The sequence below is a fragment of the Nerophis ophidion genome, linkage group LG14 (genome assembly GCF_033978795.1).
Source record: "Nerophis ophidion isolate RoL-2023_Sa linkage group LG14, RoL_Noph_v1.0, whole genome shotgun sequence".
Classification (NCBI taxonomy): Eukaryota; Metazoa; Chordata; class Actinopteri; order Syngnathiformes; family Syngnathidae; genus Nerophis; species Nerophis ophidion.
The window spans coordinates 24,611,655-24,634,335 of NC_084624.1; the positions used below are offsets into that span (position 1 = coordinate 24,611,655).

Here is a 22,681-nt window from a genome sequence, read left to right on the forward strand (position 1 = left end):
CGGCTGACGCCAGACTCTGGTGTGCAGGGTGGGGGCACCCAGACCGGATTGTCATGTAAATGCACATCCAGCACGTTGTTGAACTTGATTTTGACTTCTTTTTTTTTTTTTTTGCTTGCCCCCCATTACTTTAGGGAGGGTGGTACATTTTCTCATTCCCACGTTTGTGGGAAAATACTTTTGATTTTTTTTTTTATTTAGTCCAACACAATAATACAATACTGATACAATTCTTAGACTTTGACTTAGACTTAGACAAACGTTAATGATCCGCAAGGGAAATTGTGCCACGCAGTAGCTCAGTTACAAAGGATGGAAAGGATCGTGCAGAATAATAGGGCGAAAACAAAAGGTATGAAGTAGACTAAAAAAAAGGACCATATAGTAGCAATATAACATCTAACATATATGTAACATGTTACATATACTTACAATTTCAAAACCCAACCAAGCAACATTCCGAATAGCAATCAAAAGAGCGATTGAGAGGACACACACACATGACACAAAACAATCCAAAAGTAGTCAAACAAATATGAATAATATATAATAATAATAGTAAGTATCAATAATAATAATGATTCCTTTTTTACAATATTTATTTATTCCTCTGATAGGGAAATCATAATACAGGTACTGAGAAAAAAATAAAAATACAAAAATATAATCAAAAAACTCAGACGTACAGAGAAGTGTCACTGAATAAAAACAAAAACAAAGAATTGAGGTAAGTGTAAAGGTTTATTGTCAACAGTGAGTGTCACATTTATCCTATAACGTCTTTAATTTAGCTATGGAACTAATCATACAGCCCCAAGTCAAATTGTCATATTTCATTTTCTCTAAATCTAAAAATATTAATAAGAATTCCAACATAGCAGTGATTAGAAATCTCTCATTTACATTGTCATTACAGCCATTTATAAAAAAAATAAAATAAAAACCTACCTACACATATGTACTTTAATGTGTGCATGCATTCAGCTGAAGTTGTTTTGTTGATATTTACTTCAAAACACATTGCAGAAATTGAGCATTTGCTGCACGAATAGACGCATGTGAACAATGTTTCGTTTCCGAGCAAGTTCGAGATGCATTCACGCTGCAGCACAGACGATTGGGATCTTCTTTATAAATGATGCAGAGAAGAATAAGATTCATGCAGGATGACTCGGAGCTGTGCTGCCTCCCGAACATGCACCAGTATAGCCACCTGCGCCATATAACGGATTGCTGCACCCGCAATAATCGGATATGTAACTGCTATCTGATGCAAGCTTCGTTTGGGAAGCATGCAAGTATAGGTACACACACACACACACACACACACATATATATATATATATATATATATATATATATATATATATATATATATATATACCCTCCATCTGCTTTCATTATTGGGTTATCTGCACATATTGCAAATTACTGCTATATATATAGTGTGTGTGTGTGTGTGTGTGTGTGTGTGTGTGTGTGTGTGTGTGTGTGTGTGTGTGTGTGTGTGTGTGTGTGTGTGTGTGTGTGTGTGTGTTTTATCTTTCCCGCCATCTCGTCTCCTTGTGCAGCCCTGCACATATCAGTCACATCTTAATATCACACTCGATAAAGCGAGCAGGCAGGATTTGATATTTAATTCCAAAAATATAACAACCTGCTCGCTGTCCGTTGTAAAAAAAAAATAATAATAATAAAAAGGGAAAAAAAACGTCTTGCTTCTTTTTTTTCTTCAATATTACAATAACATAACTCCTTGTATAAATTGGCGTTAGTATATGTGCAAACTGTAGGAGTAATTATAGTCGGCAAAATTAGGTCAAACTAAGGAGTGAGGAGAATGTAGGTCAACTGTTTGACCCTGTTTGGAAATCTTCCTCACAAAAGAGCAGAACTAAAATACGGTTTAGAATTATTATTTATTCTTGTCATTTGTTTTACACTTTGCAAGGTGATTTGTTTCCCGCAGAAAGAAAATGAACAAAAATGTGTAGGTTTAAAACTAAATTGATATTTCACTATGCGGATTACTTTATTATTTTACATTGAAATGTTCGGTTAAAAAAGACGATTTCTTAACAAAAGGCAAATCATCAAAATCATCAAAAACATGACTGCAAAATAAGAATAAAAACACAATGAAATGATATTAAAACTGAAGTATATAATAATAACACAAAATTGGTCCTTTTAAATATATTTTTAGAGGATTCTTTTCAAAATAAAAGTCCAGGCCACGCGATATGTGCACTATTTACTGAATTTGTGCACCTTTATTCATTTTCATAATTGGGTTTATTCATATTTTTAGATTCCCGCCTCTCTCTCTCTCACTCTCTCTCTCTCTCTCTCTCGCTCTCTCTCTCTCTCTCTCTCCTTCCTCCCTCATGAGGCGGAGTCAACGTGTGTGCGCGCGCGCGTGCGTGTGCGCGTCCCCCACGTGCACTCCGCACTTGTCAGTCGCACTCCGAGAAAGGACGCAGAACACTCCGAGTGACTGCACACTTTTTGTGCTGCCTTTTTTTTTTAAACTAACAAAAAAAACAATCATTTATATTAGTTTTTTTTGTGCAACTTTGAAGGTTGGACTTGAGTTCTTTATTTTTAATTGTATTTTTGGAAGTGAGGAGTAGACTGATCCTGATGCGCAAGTAAGTGTGATTGGTCGCTGGCACTTTATTGTGTGGTTTGCTGTACGTGAGCAGCTTGAGTGTTGATTGATTAATCCCACGTCATTAACCCGTCACGTCGTCCCCAAATACGCACCTGTGATGCTCACGTGACCCGGATGCAGCGGCCCCTTTAAGAGAGACGACGAGGCTTAGTTTGTATCTTTGGTTATCTAGCTGTATGAGTTTTCATTTCATAAAGCTAGAGAACCGAAAGTACCGACTGACGCCGATCACTTCACGCGGGACGAGGCGGGCAGCGTGGATGCTACGAGGGGGGTGGGGTTCCTTAAAAAGCCGACGGTGCTGAGGGGGGAGCTGGCGTGCAGGATCCCAGCTCCGCAAAACACAAATTGTGCGTCTCCGTTTGTCCATTTTGGTGATGCGTTCACGGGCATTGTGTCGCGGTGCCTGTGAGAACCCAGCAGTCGTTGTCAGGGATTGTGCTTTAGGACCCAGAAGGGGGGTGGAGGGGATTGTCACCACAGGGGTAAAAGTGCAATCATATCTGGAGGACATAGTTAAAGGCCTACTGAAATGAGATATTCTTATTCAAACGGGGATGGCAGGTCCATTCTAGGTGTCATACTTGATCATTTCGCGATATTGCCATATTTTTGCTGAAAGGATTTAGTAGAGAACATCCACGATAAAGTTCGCAACTTTCGGTGCTAAGAGAAAAGCCCTGCCTCTACCGGAAGTCGCAGACGATGACGTCACATGTTGATGGCTCCTCACATCCTCACATTGTTTTTAATGGGAGCCTCCAACAAAAAGTGCTTTTCGGACCGAGAAAACGACAATTTCCCCATTAATTTTAGCGAAGATGAAAGATTTGTGTTTGAGGATATTGATAGCGACAGACTACAACAACAAAAAAACAAAAAAAATTACCCCCCCAAAAAACGCGATTACATTGGGACGGATTCTGATGTTTTTAGACACATTTACTAGGATAATTCTGGGAAATCCCTTATCTTTCTATTGTGTTGGTAGTGTTTTAGTGAGTTAAATAGTACCTGATAGTCGGAAGGGTGTCTCCACGGGTGTCTTGACGCGCAGTGTCTCAGGGGAGTCGACTGCAGCTATGGACGGCACAAGCTCAGCTTTTCTCCGGTAAGAACTGACTTTTTAACCACAATTTTCTCACCGAAACCTGCTGGTTGACATTTGGTCGGGATCCATGTTGGCTTGACCGCGCTCTGATCCATAGGAAACTTTCACCTCCAGGAATTTTAAACAAAGAATCACCGTGTGTTTGTGTGGCTAAAGGCTAAAGCTTCCCAACTCCATCTTTCTACTGTGACTTCTCCAATATTCATTGAACAAATTGCAAAAGATTCAGCAACACAGGTGTCCAAAATACTGTATAATTATGCCGTTAAAGCAGACGACTTTTAGCTGTGTGTGTCCACAGCGCTCATACTTCCTAAAAACCCGTGACGTCTTCCATACACGTCATCATTACACAACGTTTCCAAGACGAAAATCCCGGGAAATTTAAAATTGTAATTTAGTAAACTAAAAAGGCCGTATTGGCATGTGTTGCAATGTTAATATTTCATCATTGATATATAAACTATCAGACTGCGTGGTGGGTAGTAGTGGTTTTCAGTAGGCCTTTAAAGAATGGGTTAATTTGGGCTAGTCACGTGGTGTTGGTAGCAGCCTCCATCTTTTTTCCCTATGTTTGTTTATAAAAGTACATGTGAGAACGTATAAATTATTGTAAAGCTGATGCATCCGTGTCATAACCGCAAGAAGGATTTGGTGAATATACCTCATTTCATATAGATGTTTAAATATGTAATTGAAGGACTGCCATGTAGCCTCATGTCACCACATAGGTGGGTGGAAGGTGAAGCTCCATCCTGTCATAGAACTACCAAACAGGACAAGTGATGGGCTACGATCTATATTCTGCACACATGACTGGAACATCCCCGAGATCCCAGCATGCTCGATTTTAGACCATGACTGACAATATTAGAAGTGTTTTGATTGTTTCACATCAGAGATGTCCACCAAGTATATATATATATATATATATATATATATATATATATATATATATATATATGTATGCATATATATATATATGTATTTGAGTGTGTGTATATATACATATATACATGTGTCTATATACATACACATACACACATATGTATATATTTCTATGTATATATACATATATATGTATATATATATATATATGTGTATTTATATATATGTATATAAATTTATATGTATGTATGTATGTATGGATGTACAGTGGGGCAAAAAAGTATTTAGTCAGCCACCGATTGTGCAAGTTCTCCCACTTAAAATGATGACAGAGTTTATACCAAAATGGATACATGGATGATACAGCAGAGGATTGGGAGAACGTCATGTGGTCAGATGAAACCAAAATAGAACTTTTTGGTATAAACTCAACTCGTCGTGTATGGAGGAAGAAGAATACTGAGTTGCATCTCAAGAACACCATACCTTCTGTGAAGCATGGGGGTGGAAACATCATGCTTTGGGGCTGTTTTTCTGCTAAGGGGACAGGACGACTGATTTGTTTTAAGGAAAGAATGAATGGGGTCATGTATCGTGAGATTTTGAGCCAAAACCTCCTTCCATCAGTGAGAGCTTTGAATGGTTGACCAAATACTTATTTTCCACCATAATTTACAAATAAATTCTTTAAAATTCCTACAATGTGAATTCCTGGATTTTTTTTTTCACATTCTGTCTCTCACAGTTGAAGTGTACCAATGATGAAAATTACAGACCTCAGTCATCATTTTAAGTGGGAGAACTTGCACGATCGGTGGCTGACTAAATACTTTTTTGCCCCACTGTACTTGCAGTGTGTATATTGTACATATTACATGTTGTTCCAGTACGAAGGTGTCTGTTACTACATTATATGTATACCTGCAGTGTGTATATAAAACATATTACATATTGTTATGAATGTGTCTGTTACTACATTATATTTATACTTGCAGTATGTATATAAAACATATTACATATTGTTATGAAGGTGTCTGTTGCTACATTATATATATACTTACACTGCGTATACTGTAAATATTACATATTGTTATGAAGGTCTATGTTACTACATTATACATATACTTGCAATGTGTATATTGTACATATTACATATTGTTATGAAGGTGTACCTCTGTTACTACATTATTTATATATATATATATATATATATATATATATATATATATATATATATATATATATACTTGCACTGTGTATATTGTACATATTACATATTGTTATGAAGGTGTCTGTTACTACATTATACATGTTTAAAGTGTGTATACAAAACACTGATGGAGGGTTTTGAAGTTATTTTAGAGGTCTTTGATGGCTACAACGGTGAATCCATTAGATGCATCTTCCAAGGGTTTTTTTTATCAACATTAAAATCCTAACAAAAGAAGACGTGTGTTCCTGTCTCTTATCATGACTGTGAGCGATAGGCAAAATTCCTCGAAAAAGTTCACTTCCCCCTTAAGCAACTTCATGCAGGACAATATAATTATTCATTCAGCCATTTTGTTCTCATGTGCTCATCTTTGTTGTGTTTCATTTTAAGGAGCATGCTCATGCCGACATCAGCGGAAAAGTTGGCATCTGAAGGCAAAAGGCCGGCTAGGATGAGGGGCTCACTGCAGGTACACACACGTTTGCTACACCTGTCATTTAGCATCACACCCATTTATGCATTATTGTTATCATGTGTAGCTATGCATGGGCTCTGGTGCCAAATGCTTTTTGGATTGAGATGGCAGTGTGAAAATGCTTAGGAGCGCAAATGATGCAGATTTTATATTTTTGATGTTTTTCTTTGAACAAAGCATTTATACCTTTTTATTACACCCAGCAAGTCTTCTCATTGTACTTGTGTGTGATAAAGGCTTTACTGCTATATAGTACAAAACCCAAAACCATTGAAGTTGGCATGTTGTGCAAATGGTAAAAAAAAAAACAGAATACAATGATTTGTAAATCCTTTTCAACCTATATTCAATTGAATAGACTGCAAACACAAGATACTTAATGTTCAAACTGAGAAACTTTGTTATTTTTTGCAAATAGTAGCTCAATTGGAATTTGATGGTTGCAACATGCTTCAAAAAAGCTGGCACAAGTGGCAAAAAAGACTTACAAAGTTGAGGAATGCTCATCAAACACTTATTTGGAACATCCCACAGGTGAACAGGCTAATTGGGAAAAGGTGGGTGCCATGATATAGTATAAAAGCAGCTTCCATGAAATGCTCAGTCATTCACAAACAAGGATGTGGCGAGCGTCACCACTTTGTGAACAAATGCATGAGCAAATTGTCTAACAGTTTATGAACAACATTTCTCAATGAGCTATTGCAAGGAATTTAGGGATTTCACCATCTACGGTCCGTAACATCATCAAAAAGTTCAGGGAATCTGGAGAAATCACTGCACGTAAGCGATGATATTACAGACCTTCAATCCCTCAGGTGATACTGCATCAAAAAGCATCACCAGTGTGTAAAGGATATCTTCACATGGGCTCAGGAGCACTTCCGAAATCCACTGTCAGTAACTACAGTTTGTCACTACATCTGTATGTGCAAATTAAAAGCCATTTATCAACAACACCCAGAAACGCAGCCGGCTTCGCTGGGCCCATTTCTCAGTTCGAACATTAAATATCTTGTCTTTGCAGTGTATTCAATTGAATATACGTTGAAAAGGATTTGCAAATCATTGTATTCTGTTTTTATTTACAAATTACACAATGTGCCAACTTCACTGGTTTTTTATTTTGTAGTCTTGCACCTCACTGCAGCAGACCTGCCTTACAATTAAAACAAATAGTAAAGGCTGAAACCATTTGCGGGATTATGCGAAAAGTTACAAAAATACGTTTTCATGATGAAGGCGGAAGCTGTTCAATTGTTGGTGAGAATCTGGATTTAGAAGACCCATCAACATTTTCAGTGGAATTTTGTTTTTGATCTCTTTCTCTCTTGTAATTTAAAAAATTTGGGGGTAAATGGCCCTGTAATGCAAATCCAAAACACACTTGTTCTCCGGAGGACTTATTTACATCCATTCATTGATCTATTCAAGGTTTGTTCCTTCCATTCTTTCACACTTATCTGTAGAGTAACAGTTTGTACTTTTGCTAGCAAATTAGTGGCTAAAAATTGCATTACTTTCACAGTCACATTTACTGTCATTTATTGTGCAATAACAGTTAATCATTATGAAATATAAAGGTATTGTGTTTCTTAAAGTTATTTCTTGTAATGTTACAGGAATTTTGGTGCCAATATTCTATTGTAAAAAAGTACTGTTGAAGGCTGTGAAATCCTGGTAAATTTTCATGGTGTGTGTCGGGTGTTATTAGATTTTTTTTTAGGCCGATCAATCGGTATTCTACTTCAAAATACAGCAGTACCTGATTGAAAATTCTCGATCGAAATGAATTGAAAACTAATTAATCCGCGCAGTCTTAATATTTAATACATTTTTAAAAGAAGAACAAATTTGGAGATAAGAGGAGTTAGAAAAACAATACAATGGAAAGTATTACAAACAACTACAATAGCTTTATGAAGTCATGTAATAATATTAATGTACAGGATTTACCTTCGAGAGTGAACTTCTACAATATCTCCTTCCAGCTGCGAGTTTGCCAACCACACCATCTGCACCTTCTCCATATTTTCATGGATAAATGTTCGCTTTTCAGATATTATTTTAAAGTCTTTGGCTGGAGTTATCGATTCGTCCTGTTTCATTATGCTGCAGACAATTTTTTACGGTATCGGTACTAAGACGTACCGCGGTACTAATGAATAAAAAATGGAACTACACTTCCACTGAAAAATAACGGTACTTCTTTTCATGCGCCGATGTGCATGTTGCGGCTCAACATCAACAATTGCAAGCAGAAACAGTGTAGAGACAAAAGAGGGAGAATTTACGTATTTTAGCTTTAAAAAAAACGATAAAGGTGGAGCTAAACATTGAAGCGCCGCCCTACAAGCAGTGTTTTGAAACATACTGTAGCTAGTGTAACGGGGGCCCGCCAGAGTGGCTACGCCAGATGTACATCGATAAACCTCACTTCAAATAGTGTGCTACCTGCTGGGTTAGCAGTTCAGATTTTTAGTCTAATGCAGGGGTCAACAACCCAAAATGTTGAAAGACCCATATTGGACCAAAAATACAACAACAAAAAATCTGTCTTGATCCGCAAAAAATTAAAAGCCTTATTTAAGTGTAATAATGAACACAACACATGATGTAAGTGTCTATATTAGCCTACTATCAAAATTACTTAAAATTATTATATAAGTGTTATAATGAAGACAACACATGATGTAAGTGTCTATATTAGCCTACTATCAAAATTACTTACAATTATTATATTAATGTTATAATGAAGACAACACATGATGTAAGTGTCTATATTAGCTATATTAGCCTACTATCAAAGGCTGACGCAAATCCTCGTTGACAGAAATCTATCCATCCATCCATCTTCTTCTACTTATCCGTGGTCGGGTGGCGGGGGCAACAGCTTAAGTAGGGAAGCCCAGACGCTCCTCTCCCCAGCCACTTCGTCCAGCTCTTCCCGGGGGATCCCGAGGCGTTCCCAGGCCAGCCGGGAGGCATAGTCTTCCCAACGTGTCCTGGGTTTTCCTCGTGGCCTCCTACCGGTCGGACGTGCCCGAAACACCTCCCTAGGAAGGCGTTCGGGTGGCATTCTGACCAGATGCCTGAGCCACCTCATCTGGCTCCTCTCGATGTGGAGGAGCAGTGGCTTTACTTTGAGCTCCTCCCAGATGGCAGAGCTTCTCACCCTATCTCTAAGGGAGAGCCCCGCCACACGGCGGAGGAAACTCATTTCGGCCGTTTGTATCCGTGATCTTGTCCTTTCGGTCATAACCCAAAGCTCATGACCATAGGTGAGGATGAGAACGTAGATCGACCGGTAAATAGAGAGCTTTACCTTCCGGCTAGGCTCCTTCTTCACCACAGCGGTTCGATACAGCGTCCGCATTACTGAAGACGCCGCACCGATCCGCCTGTCGATTTCACGATCCACTCTTCCCCCACTCGTGAACAAGACTCCGAGGTACTTGAACTCTTCCACTTGGGGCATGGTCTCACCCCCAACCCGGAGATGGCACTCCCCCCTTTTCCGGGCGAAAACCATGGACTCGGAGTAGGAGGTGCTGATTCTCATCCCAGTCACTTCACAATCGGCTGCGAACCGATCCATTGAGAGCTGAAGATCCTGGCCAGATGAAGCCATCAGAACCACATCATCTGCAAAAAGCAGAGACCTAATTCTGCAGCCACCAAACCAGATCCCCTCAACTCCTCGACTGCGCCTAGAAATTCTGTCCATAAAAGTTATGAACAGAATCGGTGACAAAGGTCAGCCTTGGGTCTGGCTTACTGCCGGCAATGCAGACCAAGCTCTGACACTGATCGTACAGAGAGCGAACTGCCACAATCAGACAGTCCGATACCCCATACTCTCTGAGCACTCCCCACAGGACTTCCCGAGGGACACGGTCGAATGCCTTCTCCAAGTCCATAAAGCACATGTAAACTGGTTGGGCAAACTCCCATGCGCCCTCAAGGACCCTGCCGAGAGTATAGAGCTGGTCCACAGTTCCACGACCAGGACAAAAACCACACTGTTCCTCCTGAATCCAAGGTTCGACTATCCGGCATAGCCTCCTCTCTAGTACACCTGAATAGACCTTACCGGGAAGGCTGTTGAGTGTGATCCCACGAGAGTTGGAACACACCCTCCGGTCCACGCTATGCTGCAGAGTCTTGTCAACCAAGACATCCCCATAGCATCCAGAGCCTTTAGGAACTCCGGGTGGATCTCATCTAACCCTTGCCGCAGAGGAGTTTTTTAACTACCTCAGCAACCTCATCCCCAGAAATAGGAGAGCCCACCACAGATTCCCAAGGCACCGCTTCCTCATAGGAAGATGTGTTGGTGGGATGGAGGAGGTCTTGGAAGTATTCCCTCCACCGATTCACAACGTCCGCAGTCGAAGTCAGCAGAACACCATCCGCACCGTACACGGTGTGTACAGTGCTCTGCTACCCCTTCCTGAGGCGGCAGATGGTGGTCCAGAATCGCCTCGAAGACCTCCGGAAGTCGTTTTCCGTGGCTTCCCCGAACTCCTCCCATGTCCAAGTTTTTGCCTCCGCAACCGCTGAAGCCGCGCACCGTTTGGCCTGTCGGTACCTGTCTGCTGCCTCCGGAGTCCTGTGAGCCAAAAGAACCCAGTAGGACTCTTTCTTCTGCTTGACGGCATCCTTCACCGCAGGTGTCCATCAACGGGTTCTCGGATTACCGCCACGACAGGCATCAACTAAATTGCGGCCACAGCTCCAATCAGCGGCCTCGACAATAGAGGTGCGGAACATGGTCCAGTCGGATTCAATGTCCCGCACCTCCCTCGTGACATGTTCAGAGTTCTTCCGGAGCTGGGAATTGAAACTCTCTCTGACAGGAGACTCTGCCAGACGTTCCCAGCAGACCCTCACAATGCTTTTGGGCCTGCCAAGTCTGTCCGGTATACTCCCCCACCATTGCAGCCAACTCACCGCCAGGTGGTGATCTGTAGAAAGCTCCGCCCCTCTTTTCACCCGAGTGTCCAAGACATGAGGCCGCAAATCCGATGACACAACTACAAAGTCGATCATGGAACTGCAGCCTAGGGTGTCCTGGTGCCAAGTGCACATATGGACACCCTTATGTTTGAACATGATGTTTGTTATGGACAATCTGTGACAAGCACAAAAGTCCAAACCAAAACACCACTCGGGTTCAGATCTGGGCGGCCATTCTTCCCAATCACGCCTCTCCAGGTTTCACTGTCGTTGCCAACATGAGCATTGAAGTACCCCAGTAGGACAAGGGAATCAACCGGGGGAGCACTTTCCAGTACTACCTCGAGTGTGCCCAAAAAGGGTGGGTACTCTGAACTGCTGTTTGGTGCGTAAGCACAAACAACAGTCAGGACCCGTTCCCCAACCCGACGGCGGATGGAGGCTACCCTCTCGTCTACTGGGTTGAGCTCCAATGTGCAGGCTTTGAGTCGGGGGAAACAAGAATTGCCACCCCAGCCCGTCGCCTCTCACTGCTGGCAACGCCAGAGTGGAAGAGAGTCCAGCCCCTCTCAACAGAAGTGGTTCCAGAGCCCTTGCTGTGCGTTGAAGTGAGTCCGACTATATCCAGCCGTAACTTCTCCACTTCGTGCACTAGATCAGGCTCCTTCTCCCCCCGTGAGGTGATGTTCCACGTCCCAAGAGCTAACTTCTGTAGCCGAGGATCCGACCGCCAAGTGCCCTGCCTTCGTCTGCCACCCAGCTAACATTGCACCCGACCTCTATGGCCCCTGCTATGAGTGGTGAACCCATTGGAGGGGTGACCCACGTTGCCTCTTCGGGTTGTGCCCGACCGGACCCCATGGGAACAGGCCCGGCCACCAGGTACTCGCCATCGTGCCAGATGACAGAAATGTTGTATTTAAATTTTTATTCTACACATTTTTGCAACATTGGAAAACATTAGTAATATGGAGGCTTTTCACAGAAAGAGATTTTCATGATCCGTGCTCCGGATCATGTTTTTGTTATGTTCTGTTAGTTTTATACTTCATTAGTTCCTGTTTGCGCTTCCTTGTTTGTTTTGTCACCATGGCGATTCATTAGTTTCACCTGCCTCATTTGTTCGGATCACACCTGTCGCTAATCATGAGATTATTATTTAAGCCTGTCTTTCTCAATTATTTTGCCTGGCGACATTGATCTTTTCATACTCTGTTTCTGCTCTGCTCATGCTGCTCTTTTCTGGCCACAGTAAGTGTTGTTCGTTTTATGTTCATAGTTTACGTTCAAGTTTTAGTTTTGTTCCCTGCGCCAAGTTTGTGCCTTCGCCTTGTAAGCGTCTTTTGTTTGTACCTCTTTTTTGAGTGGAAATTAAAATATATTCCTACCTTCAAGCCATTCCGGTCTAGTCCGTTTGCATCCCGGGAAAACAATCATCAGAATTAGAATCAGAATCAGACATACTTTATTAATCTCCAAGGGGAAATACAATTTTTTAGCACAATCCCATTCAAGGACAGACAAACATTACAGGGAGACAGAACAGGATCGCTGACAGGTCTGCCAACTTGCGGCACGCCTTTCAAAGAAGGTGAGATACATACAGGTAACAAGTGGGGGGAATGGGAGAAAAAATAAATAAATGAAAATAAAATTGGTCTAAGCCTGGAACCTTGGAGAGGGGGTCCGGACTGAGGCCACAGGGAAAAAAAACATCTCATAGCCATAGCACACATAACACACAATCATCGCCGCAACCTGCGAAAACATTCGTGTCCTGACAGAGATAAATTCTTGAAATTACGGGCTTAGAATGGCCAAAGGTATAGATGTGTGTGTCCAAATTAAAGGAAACGGCAGGCTGTCTTATTTTAATGTATTTATTACAATCTTTGCAAGCTGGGTAACATTTGATTCCCGGGCGAGGCCACTGCTGCTGCCCACTCCTCCCCTCACCTCCGAGGGGTGATCAAGGGTGATGGGTCAAATGCAGAGAGTAATTTCGCCACACTTAGTGTGTGTGTGTGTGAGACAATCATTGGTACATTAACTTTAACTTAAATTTGCTGTGGTCTGGAACAACATGGCACACAAACAACACAGAAATGCAGTCAATATTACATACAGATAATGTGTCATGAGACATGTAAATATAAGTTAAATACACAGAGGACAGCATCAGAGAAAGTTGTACAAACAAACTACGTTGAGTTCAAGGATCGCTGAAATTAGTAGGCTAAAACGGCGCTCGCCCAATACTTCATCAGTGAAGCATGTATAACACAAAGGTTTGTGTCATGTTTGTTTCCCTACAGAAAATATATTGTCTTTTTCCATTTTCACACATCTCTGAAAGAGGTCCAGGGAGCCACTAGGGCGGTGCTAAAGAGCCTCATGCGGCTCACGAGCTACGGGTTGCTGATCCCCGCATTAGTGCCATACAAACATTATTTTGACCTCATTTTTATTTAGTTTGAGTCCTGAAACGTGGATTTGCTTTAGATGTTGATACTACTTCTGTTTTTTAGCTGCTGCAGCATGAATTTGCATGTGGTTGTTGTGAATTCATTACAGAATGTAGCCTGCGGGGGTTCCAAAGTGCATGTATGCAGCTCATTTTTTATTAGCCCACGATTGGGAAAAAACAACAGCATAAATTGAAGAGAAAAGGTGAACTCACACACGCAGACATACGCATGCGGTACTACTACGGGAATATATTTAACATTCAATAAAGTGACAATTAACAACTGTAATAATCCTACAATGCCCCATTTGTGGACAAGGAAAGATACAGCCATTGACACACGTTCAATTGCTTCATTAATTAAGTGAAAACATTCCACATGAGCTGCAGTCAACATTCACCTTCCAGTCTGCAGACCACCAATGTTAACTCCTTGCTGACTCACGCGTCACTTGGCAACAGGCATGATATATATATATATATATATATATATATATATATAATTTAATGTGTGTGTGTGTATTGGTGTGTATGTATACATATATACACATATATACACACATTATATTATATAAATATGCGCGTCCTTTCTAACTCAGGCTTCACGTGGCAACAAGCATGATATATATGTTAATATACAATATCTTCATATTGTATATCTGCATATCTTCTTCGGCGATCACTCGAAACAAGTATGATTGTCCTCCCGTTGGTGGGATTGCCTTCAGGAATCTTTTAAAGTGGGGAGACTGGTGCACAGACAGCCACACTGTCCTTGGTAAAGAGAAGGCCTGGGTCCAATAGCATGGAGACCAAGACAATTGTGGGCCCATCTTTGCTGCAGCCGTCTTCCACATTTGTGACCGTTGTGGAGCTTCTATGCAACCATAATCTGCCCACTGTTGCGATCCGTGACTCGGATCTTCACATGTTTATTTTTCCATCTTTGTTTCATTCTCTTCTGACCCACTTACTTCCTGTTTAGTCCGTTACCATGGTTACACATTGATTTCACCTGCTCCTCGTTTTCTACACACACCTGGTTCTCCTTGATTACTCTCTATATAAGCCTTCCTCTTTTCTTTGTTCTGTCTGGGTCCATAAATTTGCTCACATGCAACTAGTGACGACTGCTTATTTTGGTACGTGTATTCTCGCTAGCTCATATGCTAAGCCACCTGCCTTTTCTTAGCTCTCATGCTAATTGTTTTTGTTTTTACATTTTGTGCCATCGTGCCAAGTCCAGTTTTCTGTTTGTATATCCTAGTTCTCATATTAGCGTTTTTGGTTTGCTTTTTATTGGCTCCAGTATTTCTGTTCAGAGCTCCCTTTTTGTTAAATAAATCTTTTAATATCTTACCTTTTGTTGTGTTCACGTCAACGCATCCTCGAAGGAATCGAACTTGGCAGCTCGATGCCAAACAGTCTTCACACCCACTCCACCGTTGAGGTCTTTTAATACAGTGTATACACATATATACATGATGTATGTATGTATGTATGTGTATATATATATATTTATATATATATGTATATTTATGTGTATATATATGTATATATGTATGTGTATATGAATATCAATATATGTATATGTATATATACTGTGTGTATATATATATATAATTATGTATATATGTATATATATTTATGTATATATGTATATATATGTGTATATATGTATAGATATGTATATATATATAGATACGTATATATATAGATATGTATATATATATATATGTTTATGTATGCATGTATGTTTGTATATATATATATATATATATATATATATATATATATATATATATGTTTATGTATGCATGTATGTTTGTATATATATATATATATATATATATATATATATATATATATATGTATGTATGTATGTATATAGTATAGTGTATATATGCACACTGATCTTTTAACCCAATGTAGCCCCAAGTTAAAAAATGTGGGCACCCTCGCTCCAAAGAAATGGTACTCTTACTTTACTACAATTTTTGGCTACTCTATCCACCTCTGGGGATGACCAAGTATACAAAGCCAAAATATAAGCAAAATATTTCACAGAAAGTTTATATACATACATATATAAAATGAAAAATATCAAAATGGTACTGTATCCTTTGATGTTTCAGTCCGTCTAAACAGTGGTACGTGTGCCACTAGTGGCATGTGTTCTTTGTTGAGTGGTACGCCAAAGAATTACTTGATCAAAGTACAGTGTTTTATTTTTACCTCTATTCAACACAGAGTTACTATTCAAACTGCGTGTAATGTTATAGCGGACAAAATTATTAACCTCTGCCTTGTTTTAGAATAGAATAGAAAGTACTTTATTGATCCCTGGGGGAAATTCATTTAATGAATGCTCGGGCCTACTGCGGTACTGTATTTTAATGGTCATTATGGTGGAACTTGGTGAATAAAGTTTGATAGCCCGTTTTTTAATGGTCAGCTTTCAGTCCCTTCAATTCAGTAATGCATCCGCCCTACTTCCTGTTTGGTCGTCCTCATCCAAGAACCAGGAAGTAGCCGGCTATCTCATATCAGTATTCTTACACATTCACATTGCTAGAACAACAATGGTGACGTTTCTGCTTTATCATTTTCTGCATTCCACCTCACCCCCCCACACCTTATTCATTCTCATGCAGTCAGCGTTTTATCCCTTTAAATACCATGATCCTATTTGTCAGGTAGAAAGTGTGCTAGGTGCCGGCCGTGTAATCTTTGCTGCGGTTCTTTATCCCGTTAGGCAAGGCGCGGGCGCCCACATTTTTGGATCCGCTCATGTGGAAAGAGTGTTTGGGTGGCTGCGTCCCTCCCGCCCTTAATGCCCAGACGTGACAACCTCCCCTTGTCTCCTTATTATGCTGCACAAAGGTGTGCGGCCGATGCATAATTCAGCCTTCAGCCGACACTTCTATGCGTCAATTTGGGTGAATTATTTGTTTTCTTCTTGTATTCCATTGGAGCTCTGCAGAAGACGTCCTCTCACAACCCCCCCCCACCCCCCCCCCACCCCCCCCCCCCCCCACCCTCTCTTTCCACAACCATGACGCTCAATAGAAAGCTCAGTTATTCAAATTTAGTAAGGACTTCTTTGAGTTTTTTTTCCCAAGCTCCGTATTAGCATATGCAAGGAGCGCGTCGGCGCTGCTGTTTTCTAAAGTGGATGTAAATTATAACCTCAGTATTATACGGGCTGATGGCAGATAAATCTCTGCAGCAATGCATTGCAGAGTGTGTGTGTGTGTGTGTGTGTGTGTGTGTGTGTGTGTGTGTGTGTGTGTGTGTGTGTGTGTGTGTGTGTGTGTGTGTGTGTGTGTGTGTGTGTGTGTGTGTGTGTGTGTGTGTGTGTGTGTGTGTGTGTGTGTGTGTGAGAGAGAGGTACAGTGTACAATAGCCACTGGCAGATGGAATACATACTACTGCAAAGTGCTGGCTTTGCTTACTTTCTGAGGGTATTTCTCAAATTCTCCTTAAGTGCGCCCTAAACTAATATTAACACAGGGAGATTAGCAAAGTGAAATTTGCCATAAAGGCCTCACCAGCAAAGTGGGGACCTCTTTGGAATCTCTATGCAAACGAGGGCCTGAATAATAAGATGTATTTATGAAGGGCTGGGAGGGGGGGTGGTGGTGAAGGGTGGGTGTGGTGTTGGGTGGGGGGTCTCTGCTTTTGAAAGCCACTAGGCCGCAGCTTGAATAGGATTGAAGGGGAAGGAGAGGGGGTCCGGTACGGGGGTGTTATGGGGGTACAGGGGCCCCCCAGCAGTCTAGGCCTCAGCCGAGGCAGCTGTGAAAAGGGGTCCCGTCTTTTTCCCACGCCCAGCAAGACGCGAAAACACTGCCGCAACTCGCCAGGGTCAAGTCCCATCACTGATATATACACTCACACACACACACACACACACACTCCCCGTGTGTGTGTGTGTGTGTGTGTGTGTGTGTGTGTGTGTGTGTGTGTGTGTGTGTGTGTGTGTGTGTGTGTGTGTATGAGTAGTGCAAATTAACAAGCTGTCTGCTATGACATTGGGGACACCTGCCATTATCCCAGAATGCTTTGCTTTCCCTGGCGTTTTCATTGGGAGACATAAATTAGGTCACATCTTCAACTTGAACTTAAAATTCAACCGTGGACTCAACAAAGCCAAGATGGACAGACAAATGGGTGGATATGAATGTATTAAGTCTGCATTGTGATAGTTTTCGTTATATTGTATTGTGTCCTCATATTTACATATTGCTTCAAATGTCTTAACAAGTCATGAAACAATAGATATTTGTATACATTAGATGTTGTGTTTGTTAATCCCACGAGGCTTCAGTGTACGTCACGGTAATGTGCACATTGTTATGTCCTTATATTTAAAAAATAAAAATGCAACAAAAAACTACCTACAATTGTTAATGAACATGGCCCGCGACCCCAAAAGGGAATAAGCGGTAGAAAATGGATGGATGGATGGATGGTGATCATTATGACTTTTATTATAATAAAAAGTATATACATAACATTAAACTGCCTGTTATGGATGGTATTGGTACATTTATTGCATTTGAAACCTATAACATTTATTAATCCATGTGACTGTAAATTATTACATTTGTAGAAAGGTGGAAATAATTAATAATTCCTTGTATTTTCAAACTTATACAATGTATTAAACCCTGTGATTTAAAAAAAAACATATAAAAAAAATAGAATAATAATGTAAAAAAAATATTATCAAACATGTAGATAAGTAAGAATTATTAGCTATTTATTGCATTTTCAAACATATACAATGTATTACAGTCAACTCCATCCATCCATTTTCTACTGCTTATTCCCTTTTGGGGTCGCGGGGAGCGCTGGCGCCTATCTCAGCTACAATCTGGCGGAAGGCGGTGTACACCCTGGACAAGTCGCCACCTTATCGCAGGGCCAGCACAGATAGACAATGTGTTACAGTCAACTCAATTATTTAAAAAAACATCAACACTAGAGTAATAGAAAAAATAATAATAAAGAATTAAAAAATCCATGTTACTTTTAATTTTCCATATATGTAGTATATGAGTAAAATAATTAATTATTTATTGCATTTTGTAACCTTTGCAATGTATTGAAACATGTGATTCTAAATTATAAAATTTGTAGAAAAGTGGAAATAATTAATTTATTGCATTTTTAAGCATACACAATGTATTAAACACTGTGATTAAAAAAAACAACTAACTGAAATAATTGTAAAAAATAGAATAAAAAATGAAAAAATGCATGTGACTTTTAATTTTCCAAATATTTAGTGTATGAGTAAAATAATTAATTATATATAGCATGTAGGTGGAAGAGGGGTTAGTGCGTCTGCCTCACAATACGAAGGTCCTGAGTAGTCAGGGTTCAATCCCGGGCTCGGGATCTTTCTGTGTGGAGTTTGCATGTTATCCCCGTGAATGCGTGGGTTCCCTCCGGGTACTCCATCTTCCTCCCACCTCCAAAGACATGCACCTGGGGATAGGTTGATTGGCAACACTAAATCGGCCTTAGTGTGTGAAAGTGAGTGTGAATGTTGTCTGTCTATCTGTGTTGGTCCTGCGATGAGGTGGCGACTTGTCCAGGGTGTACCCCGCCTTCCGCCCGATTGTAGCTGAGATAGGTACCTGCGCCCCCCACCCCCCCCCCCCCCCCCCCGACCCCAAAGGGAATAAGCGGTAGAAAATGGATGGATTGATGTTCAAACATATATTCAATGTATTTGTAGAAAGGTGGAAATAATAATTTATTGCATTTTCAAACATATACAATGTATTAAACCCTGTGATGAAAACAAACAAACACCAAAATAATTTTTAAAAATTTGAATAAAAAATCAAAAATCCATGTGGTTTTTAATTTCTATATATGTAGTATGTAAGTAAAATAATTAATTATTTATTGCATTTTCAAACCTATACATAGAAATGTATTAATCCATGGGATTTTTAATGATTTATCATCAAACATGAAGATAAGTAAGAATTATTAGCTATTTATTGCATTTTCAAAAATATACAACACGTTATTCCACATATTTCAGTACAAATAATAAACTACAAGATATGGTTGGAATCCTTCCCTTTATAACAATGTATATATTTTTGTTATTATTATTAGACATATCCACAAGGTATAATTTCTACTGTATAGCATACAGCACTTTAATTGTTAAATAAATACTGAATATAGCCTAACTGTTATACAAGGTAGCTAATGTTTAATACCGTTTCCTCTTACTTATTATACTATTTGTTTATTTATTTATTCGACAATCTGGAACACACTTATCTTGTTCAAATGGGTTCAGGGTGGAGTGTACAACCCTACCTGCAGCCTCCAAATGGCAATAAGTACGACAGGAAGTGCAAGAGGAGTTGTTTTGGGTGGATCTGGCAACCAAAGACATTTTGTTGCAGTAGACAGCAGCACTTATGGTGCTGGTCTAAAACAATTATCCTGCAGCACAAAAGCAGAGAAGGTCAAAAGCATCACACGTGATTTAAGTGTCTTTTCTGCCTCTTTCCATTATTAGTCACTCGCTGGTGTTTAAGAGCTCTTACCAGAGCTTTTTAGAAATGTCGGCAGCTGCTCTTTTGGCGCCTTCACCCCCTCTGTGCACCAGGCTGCTGTTTCCTCCCATTCCTGTTTCCTCCACGCTGGTCCGCCACTCACGAGTGTCGCATACATAGGAGAGTCGCCGTCATGTCTTTTCCTGCATGTTTAATCTGTGCTTACTGGGGTTGTCCCCATACCGGTACCAAAATGTATTTCCAAACTTTTTGATACCTTGTCAATACCGTTTGATAGTTTTCTAAATAAAGGGGACCATAAAAATGGCATTATTGGCTTTATTTTAACAAAACATCTTAGGGTACATTAAACATATGTTTAGTATTGCAATTTAGTCCTTAAAAAAAACAGTGAACATACTGGACAACTTGTCTTTTAGTAGTAAGTAAGCAAACAAAGGCTCCTAATTAGTCTGCTGACGTATGCAGTAACATATTGTGTCATTTATCATTCTATTATTTTGTCAACATTATAAAGGACAAGCTGTAAAAAAAATACTATTAATCTACTTCTTCATTCACTGTTAATATTTCCTTATTACACTTCTGTTAAAATGTAATAATCACTTATTTTTCTGTCGTTTGATACTTTACATTAGTTTTGGATGATACCACAAATTTAGGTATCGATTCCAATACTAAGTTGATACAGGATCATACATTGGTCTTATTCAAAGTCCTCATGTGTCCAGGGACATACATCCTGAGTTTATAAACATAATTTGAATTTTAAAAAAAGAAAAAAAAGATTTTGTGACGATAAAAAATATAGATGTACTCATAGTAGTATCGACTAGATACGCTCTTGTACTTGGTATCATTACAGTGGATGCCAGGTGTAGATCCATCCATGGCATTTGTTTACATTGTGATTCCGCTGAGCTATTGTATCCTCCTACGGTGTGTAGTGAAGCATGTTTAGCTATTCCTCGTCCTGCATGGATGATACTTGTAAGAAACTTACTTTATTTGTCACGATGGAGACGAGGATTAGTCATTTAGAAGTAGCTAAAACACCGCAGATTGCGGATGGACGTTAACCTCTAGCCATGTCTTAAAGGAGAACATTATCACAATTTCAGAAGGGTTAACCAATAAAAATCAGTTCCTAGTGGCTTATTTTATTTTTCGAAGTTTTTAAAAAAATTTTACCGATCACGCAATATCCCGAAAAAAGGCTTTAAAGTGCCTGATTTTCGCTATATGTGAAGCCACCGTCCATTTTCCTGTGACGTCATCAGATATACATGCTATCCAGGCGGATAGCACAGCAAGATATAGCGACATTAGCTTGGATTCCGACTTGGATTTCAGCGGCTTAAGCGATTCAACAGATTACGCATGTATTGAAACGGATGGTTGGAGTATGGAGGGAGATGTTATTTTTTTCAAACTACTCTCAGTACCTGTAGTAATTATTTATTTGTTATTTTTATGTTGTATCTGGCATTGAGCCATTTAGGACCCCTGTCATATAGCGAAGAAGACAATAGGAGATGCTATTATTCTCTTGAATGACTGCCGGCAGTCACCCAGATAATAAGTATTAGGGTGTGCTATGAAACCATTCGCTTTGTCGCCCTCTGCAACATGTACAATCTGCTTGTCAGTCCAGCATCATGTTGTGTGTGGCGTCCGCGGCAACACGCGCACGACTGCAAGGCATACTGGGTGACACAGAGTACACTAATGGTTGTGATATAAACAATTTTAACACTCTTAGTAATATGCGCCACGCTGTGAAGCCACACCAATTAAGAACGACAAACACATTTCGGGAGAACATCCTCCCAGTGACACAACATAAACGCAACACAACAAATACCCAGAATCCTTTGTATTCATGACACTTCCTGACTATTTTATACACCCCGCTAGCAGACAGCAGTGATGATAACGACCACATTTTCAAATGGAGAAGAAAAAAGGCCTCCTTTCTGTCCAATACCACATGAAAGTGGTTCCTTTTTGCCATCTTATATGTCCAGCTTCCATACTCCTTTTTATACACTTTACAAGAAATACATTGGCGGCAAACTCTGTAGCTTGTGCATGCTAGCTTTCTGAGACTCTTATTTTGTTAGTGCAGGCAGGATAGAGCAGCGCTTTTATTGTGTGCAGTGGGTCTTTAGAGTTGTGATGGCAGGTATGGCACGAAAGTTTGTTGAAATAAAAAATGTTTCTCGCCTTCCTGTCGGTCATTTTTTCTTAATAATGATCAGGCAGCAGCCATCGTCATCTCACAAGACCCTGGAGTGCCGTGAATGTCAATGAAGTGACAAAAATGAGGTCTTGGTGAAG

At 40.1% G+C, this 22,681-nt stretch overlaps 1 long non-coding RNA gene across 2 annotated transcripts in view; it reads left to right on the forward strand.

Annotated features, from left to right (window-relative positions):
- Positions 1-2,408: 2,408 nt before the first annotated feature.
- LOC133568337 (uncharacterized) overlaps positions 2,409-22,681 on the forward strand; it is a 54,385-nt gene continuing 34,112 nt past the window's right edge. For both annotated transcript variants that reach the window (XR_009809576.1, XR_009809575.1), the window contains exons 1-2: positions 2,409-2,651; positions 6,277-6,355. This is a non-coding gene — a long non-coding RNA (uncharacterized LOC133568337). The remainder of the gene's footprint in view (positions 2,652-6,276; positions 6,356-22,681) is intronic.